The 7,598-nt window shown below is 28.6% G+C and overlaps 1 pseudogene; it reads right to left on the minus strand.

Moving 5' to 3' along the window:
• Nucleotides 1–647: 647 nt before the first annotated feature.
• On the minus strand, nt 648–1,614 carry LOC120119035 (annotated as a pseudogene).
• Between the last annotated feature and the right edge of the window lie 5,984 nt (nt 1,615–7,598).

The raw sequence follows: 7,598 nt of genomic DNA on the forward strand, positions 1-7,598 counted from the left end.
AACACCATTCAAAGCTCCGTTTCTTCTTTTAAACAAGATCTAGACTTTTTATAAAACTATACATTCATGCTTTTATGTCAAGTAGTTTTTACCAGTTCTTCACTTACAATAACAAAAAAGCCTAGTGGTCTGCTTATATATAGTCTCTTTTGTTCCATCAAATAATGTAGGTTTTGAGTGTAATATTTTAAAATTAAGGGGGTGGATTTCCATAAGAAAATCATGTGATTTGTTTTAATGAATATTGGGTTGACTTGTCTCAAGGAACCAATTCAGTAAAAAATTGAAAAACAAAAGCTGATTTCTATGTGACTAGATGTCCATCGAATTCTGACATTGTGTTTGCATATGACAGCTTTAAGATAGACAAGAGACAAGCTTATAAAATTTGGAGAAATTAGCATTGCCCAAATTCAAATCATATTCTAGAATTCTGATACAGTAAAATTAACAGTAGTAAGTAGTACAACAAACACACGCAGAAAGCCAAGAAAACCAGAAAGAAAAACAAGGCCAAATTACATCCATATTTTATCCCCAAAAAAGGACAAGAAAACGTAGTAAGTACAAGTTACAACCTAGGCATCAGACAGGGAGAAACGAGGTGTTTTTTTTTGGGTGGGATTTAAGGGAGAGTGAAGACTACTTTAGCTGTTGTTGCACTCTTCCTTGAGACTGGAAGCTGTGACTGGAAAAAGTTGGAGGGTTTTAAGGGGAGGTCTGGGGTGGTGATGAGGTAGCTTGGCGATATTGATGACAAATTGGGACCCAAATCAGTCATCATCAACCAATCACCACCGTACATTTTCATCATAGACTTATCAATGTCTGCTCTTTTAGGTACATCCAACTTCCACGTGTAGTTCATCACCTGCTGCTTTTCGCTTTCGCTGTATCCTCATGAACCCCTACCTGCTACCGTTGGTAAAAACAATAAATTAAAACAACAGAAAACACATGCATGCGTACACACACATATTTAAGCAATCGTGTCAGACATCATGTGGATGGTATATATGCATGTATAAGAAATCCCTACATATCATCATTTTTCATTCTATACATGCATACATGAGAAATATTGAAAGAAAATGGATATGAAAACAGTAAGATAACAAGACTCTCCATTGGAGAATTTTAACTGTTTCGAAAGGGTTTCACAGGCTAGGAAAGGTGAAGTTGAGAAAAGGGTATTCTTGTTTGATAGTCTAACTAACAATGGAAGGGAAATAAATGAAAACGACAGTGGAATAATAAATAATATTTTTTATATATAATTCCTTTACCTGGGGAAAAGGATGGGGTGAGTTATAGCAAGGAAGATGATGAAAAGAAGGAGAATGCAGAGAATCAAAGTAGTAGTGATGATAAAGTTGTTGTTGTAATTGAAGTTGCTTGCTAAGTTTCCTTCTAAGCTTCTGCCTCTCCCTAGCCTTATGGTTTTGGAACCAATAAAACACATTTTTGCCTTCAACCTTGCCATAGAAAGAGAGGTGCAGTGATGTGTTGGATTTGAGATGCATTCGGGGTTTTAATCCCACTCCTATACATCTCTTCCAATATCATAACTTGCTCCGGTGTCGGACACCACCTGGTAGACCCTGCCGGAGACATGAAAAAAGACAAACGCACCTTGGTTGGAAAACTAGAATGTCTTGTTTTGATTGGAGAAAAAAGGGGGTATAAATAGATGGAAAGATTGGTGGGTTGTGGGGGAGGGGTAATTACAAAGACAAGTAAGAGAGACAAAAGGGTTGTCATGCTGATGTTTCCCTGTTAGGGGCGCATTGAAGTGAGATAAAATAAAGCAATAAGCCAATTTGGTTGAATGATTATTATGTCAATTTCAGCATATTATTGGGGTATAGGGGGATGAAGTAGGCACACACCTAAGCATTAACCAAAATTTTTAATGGAGCTGGTCTGAGACAACAGCACCATTAAGTGAATTTGGATTCGGATCAGCCGTCTTTTGCATGTACATGATGACCATGAGTTACTGCAGCGACCACCATGGTTGCAGACCAATGCTTCTTCACGTCAAATGAACATCCTTTTCTCTTATTTGGGTTTCGCATTTGACTTGTGAATCTTTTGCATATATACATTATGAGCATGGCTTACTTCACCCACCATATTAGGGCTGATCTTTTATACTTAACTCGAAAAAAACTCAATTTAAATTGATTCGTTTGTAATTTTATCAACTCAGTTCAAATTTTATTTTAAATAAAACTAAAATTATAAAATAATACTTGTCCATCCAAATAACTCAACCCTTGATCAAACGCTCACCATGACGGGAGACCACTAGCTGTTCACGTCAAAAACCAACCCTATGCTCCATTTTAATATAAAACTATATGCTCCATTTTAATATAAAACTATCCTTTAATTAAAAATTTTATTATATTGGTTTATTAACTTTAAAGAATATCATAAGAATTATTGAAATTTTTTATTTTTTAATAGGATTAGATAACAACACGAGATCACAGTCCTCAAGGTTAGAAACGCAAACGGAAAATTCTGTACCTTAATATTATATATGTATACCATTTTAATATAATTAATAAGAAATATATATATATATATATATATATATATTGCTATTACAAGCTCCGCTTAAGATTTTTGTTATGTTCATAGAACTTTCATGGTACCTAAACTAAGAGACAACAGAGTTAATATACTCGTGATTTATTTATTTATTAATTCTTCTATAGAAAGTGGGCCGTCCTACAAAGACATTACCTCACAATCGTGGGGTACATATATCTAAAGATACGTCATCAGCATCTATACTACATTATACTGCGTGTATGTATAAATATTTTAAAATATTGTATAATAAAGAGTATAATAAATATTAAATAATATCAAAGAAGTATTCTATATTTTTTAATAGTTAAGTGTGATTACAACATTAATATTTATTAAAAAAATTAATTATTAACAATGTTGAGATAGATTACATTTGAACATGAATCTTATAAAGAGAACAACAATATCTTTTATAGTTGAAATAAATTTTCTTTCTTTTTTTTAAATTTTTTCTTTAGTTATCTAAACATTAATATTTATTAAAAAAATTAATTATTAACAATGTTGAGATTACATTTTGAACATGAATCTTATAAAGAGAACAACAATATCTTTTATAGTTGAAATAAATTTTCTTTCTTTTTTTTTAAATTTTTTCTTTAGTTATCTAAATTATTAATGTCATATATCTTTGGTGAAATAATTTTCATCCATAATTTATCATAACCTTTATTGTTTCTATTGCTTCTTTTTTCCTTTTTAATCTATCAGTCTATTTTTTGTGTATTCAAATTTAATTTGTTCCACAAAAAAATTTTCTAATTATGTTAAATAAGTATTTCTAACAGAAAATTATATAACTTTTTGTTCTCGTAGTCTTTTATTTTGTTATTTAAAACAATTTTTCAAAATTGAATTCGATGTTATTTCTTCAATAGACACTTATTTAATTATCTTATTGATCTATCAATACTTTCGAAAAAACGATCGGTTAATATGGTAATATATATCAATTTATAATTTTTTTTTAATAATATGTATTTTTGTTATTTAATAAAGTTAAATCATTGTTATTAATTAAAAAATAATATTAAAGAAATGATTATCAATTGACTGATGATATGGTAGTAAGAAGTAAATGGAAGGCCACTTGTTAAGTTTTTAAGACAAAATATTTGAAAATAAGTAATATAATAATTAAAAACACACACACACACATATATATATATATATATGATTATGTGATTGCAAAATATAATAATAGCATATTGATCGTGAATTTTTTCTTTATAAATAATTTTAATTTATCATCACATGTACCATGATGATAAATTAAATATCATTTATAGCTAGAAAAGAACATTATTGATATATAATTATATATAAATAAATCTAATAAAATGTAAAAGAAATATAAAATAAAATAGAGAAAAGGCCTAGCAATGTAAAGAATAGATAAGTCTTAATCAAGAGCAGTGATAAAATAAAAAAGATGGTTCTACTCTTAATTATGGTGGTTGGTAGATTTATGAGCTTTTAGAACTTCTTCCCTCCATTGCCTATGCCTTTTCATCTACATGATAAAAGCGATAATACAACTTATTAAAATGCTGACCTTTTTTTTTCTATATTTTAATTATATTATTTTAAACACATTGACAAAAGTATCAACTATCACCATTCACCAATGATCCAAATAAAGCACTCTATCAGCCAACAAGGTCTTGCCAACTGTGATTGGGTTTACTGCTGTAAGTGTAGGGTTCCTAAAACTGTTTATTGGGTCATTTTTTTCTCAAAGCATTTTTCAGGGGTTTGAGCACTTTCAAAAACTGTTGGATGTTTGAATATAAAAGACTGACAAGAATAGCATCTACTTGTCCCTATTTTGAAACCGCGTTTAGCTGTGAGGTTCATTCAAGCAACGTTGGGGCCTCAACTTGAAATGCTCTCTTTGATACTTTTTTTTTCTGTATAGAAAACGTAAGCCCAGGATGCCATTAATGCATGATCTCTCTCTCTCTCTCTGCCAACATTCCTCTTTCAATCTCAGCCGTTCATAATCTACCCTTCAGTCTTCAAAGGGTAAAAACAATTTGGGTCCATCAACTTGTGAATTTTGTCAACTTACTTTGTTAAATTTCTTTTGTTCAGTTATTCTCAAAAATATGTTTTAATCTTATATTATATCACATATTTTAATTTTTAAGACGTGATGATATAACTCTCTGAATATGTCATATTATCACTTTATTTTCTTACAGAAAAATTCTCAAATATTACATCAATACTTTCAATGTCATATCATCGGGGATTGGAGTCTATATACAATATAAGTCCACATCGTTAAGATCCTCCACATCACCAGGACCAAAGTCCATTCGCACAACATTCCTCAACATTACTAAATATCATAGTCTATAACCATAAGCGCTATAAATTCTATTACATCCAACTGTATTCAAAATCATCTAATGACCAAAGGCTCGATATTACTACAAACAATGTACATAGTGTAGCCAATCTAGGCTTATGATAGCATCTTATTATAATGACAGAGCACATAACTCATCTATCCCATACTTCAAGTATGGCCCGATTTAGTCCAAACAATAATATGGACTTCAATTCATAAAGCATACAAATTGTTCACCTATTAATATACATAACGTATGCAAATAATTATCGATAACGTTTATCAATGTTGATTTACTCTATTTGTTTTAATTCGATTGCTCTATGTGAGCTTTTTCTATTGCTACCAATAATTTATTCGAGTTTATACAATCAAAACCATAAGCATTTACGATGCATAAATAGACTCAATTGTAATTACACTCACTTAATCTAAGATTTCAAAAAATCTCGTATAAAATTTTCCAAAAATTCAGCCTTTTGCATTCAATTTAAGGTTTCTAGTGGATTCTCTTTATCTAGCAAAGATAAACACGTATTCATTGATAATCATCATTCAAAGCCATATTTGACATAGGAAAATTATACGATGATCGATGAGTATCGACGAGCACCACTAACAATAAGCATCATTAATTTAATTTATAAAAATTTAAAATTCTAAGGGCTCAACGTATAATTATTAATTAGTTGAAAATTTAAAAGTAAATTTTTTAAAATAAAAGGTAAACCATACCAACAACCACCTAACTATTGTCCCTTTTTTCTTTTGACCACCATTTTTTAAATTTTGTCAATTAGGTCACTCAACTATTTAAATACATTCAATTAAGCCTCTTACTGTTAATATTTAACGGAAAAAAAATGATGTAGTAGTTAAAATATTTGATATTATTTCACATTTGGTCCATGTTACTAAATACTATATCAATTTGGTCCTAATTTTAATAAATTAAAATAAATTTAACCCTTAAATCAAATTATGCCAAAGTAGTCTTTATTCATCTTATTCTTTTACTTTGTAGGAAAGGAAAGAAAAGATAACTTACAAAAATTGATTTCATTTTTGAGAGAAATTAAAAAAATAAATCAAACGCTTTCTTTTAAAAATACATATACATTAAGTAAAATCAAAATTTAAACTCTTAAAAATTAATCCAAAACAATTAGATTTGACTTATAATGTGACGAATTAGGTAGAAGTAAAGTTATAATATTTGGATAGTTGAGTAATAAAAAATAAATATTTTTAAACAAATTGTCTAAAAGTAATTACAAAATAAAATAAAACATCTAATTTAAACTCCTAAAATCATTGAAAGATATAATTTTAACATATGAATTTGTTACACTAATTGTCTTGCATGTATCAATCTAAAATGTAGTTTTAAAAAAAAAAACGAAGAACATGGAGAAATATCGGCACGTCTCATCACAAAACATTAGAACCAAATTGATAGAATATATAAGTAAAATGATTATAATGTGTAAAATTATTAAATATTTTAACTGTTACATCATCTTTTCCATTAAATATTAACGGCAAGTTTCCATTAAATATTAACGCATTTTTATTGTATTTGATTAAATAGTATTGAGTGATCTGATTGATAAAATTTCAAAAATAATGGTTAAAATAAAAAGGGGCAACAATTAAGTGTTCATTGGTATAGTTTACCTTTTATTTTAAATACCTTTAAATTTTCAACTAATTTATAATTTTACATTGAATATTTTAGAATTTTAACGTTTTATAAATTAATTTATCAGCGCTCATTATTAGTGGTGCTCATCACCGCTCGTCGAGTGTAGAAGAATCATCCTTTGACATAAACCTAGAATCACCTTAAATACTAAATAGATTAAAGTTTAAGATTCATTTACGTAACTGAATGATGAAAAGAATTATATTAGATGACAAGAAACGATTTGAGCTTTAAATATGTATTCAGTTTGCAGTTTATGGGACTATATTTGCTTAATCCCTAAATTAAAGGTTTAGGTTTCATGGAATGTTCATCATTTAGTTTCCATTCAAGGTCGAAGATAATCGTTTCTTCTTCTCTTGCTGAGATATCTTGATGAGAAAACCTTTTAATTGGGGTTTTCTAATTTGCACAAATTAAAGTAATAATTTAGGATTAAATTATAAGGTTTGGACACCTGTCATACTTATTCATCCATTATAATCGGGAAAAATCATGGGAAATGTCCTTCCATTTTTTCTTAATTTGGACTCTAGCACTCCAACTTTCATCTTTACACTTTAGCTATCAAAGTCTCTTTTTAATACATTTTTGTACTTACTGAAAATTTAAATCAGATCATATTCGATTCAAAACAATTTCCTTTTATCCTATTCATTAATTTTGGAGGTGTTACATATGACTTCTTTAAAAATTTAACCATAAAAATAAGTTTATCATTAATAATATTTTAAAAATAATAACAATAGAAATCTAAATCTATATTATAATCAAATTCATAAATTTTTATTAATAACGATATAGATTTAGATAATCATAATTTAAGTATTTTCTTTGAATTCAAACTTGAAATTAATCCGAACAAAATGACCTTGACCAAATCTAAAACCCCTTTCATTTCGCCATGTGGGCATTTTGTTGGAAAATTATACC

This window comes from Hibiscus syriacus, unplaced genomic scaffold, assembly GCF_006381635.1.
Source record: "Hibiscus syriacus cultivar Baekdansim isolate YM2019G1 unplaced genomic scaffold, ASM638163v2 tig00000991_pilon, whole genome shotgun sequence".
NCBI lineage: Eukaryota > Viridiplantae > Streptophyta > Magnoliopsida > Malvales > Malvaceae > Hibiscus > Hibiscus syriacus.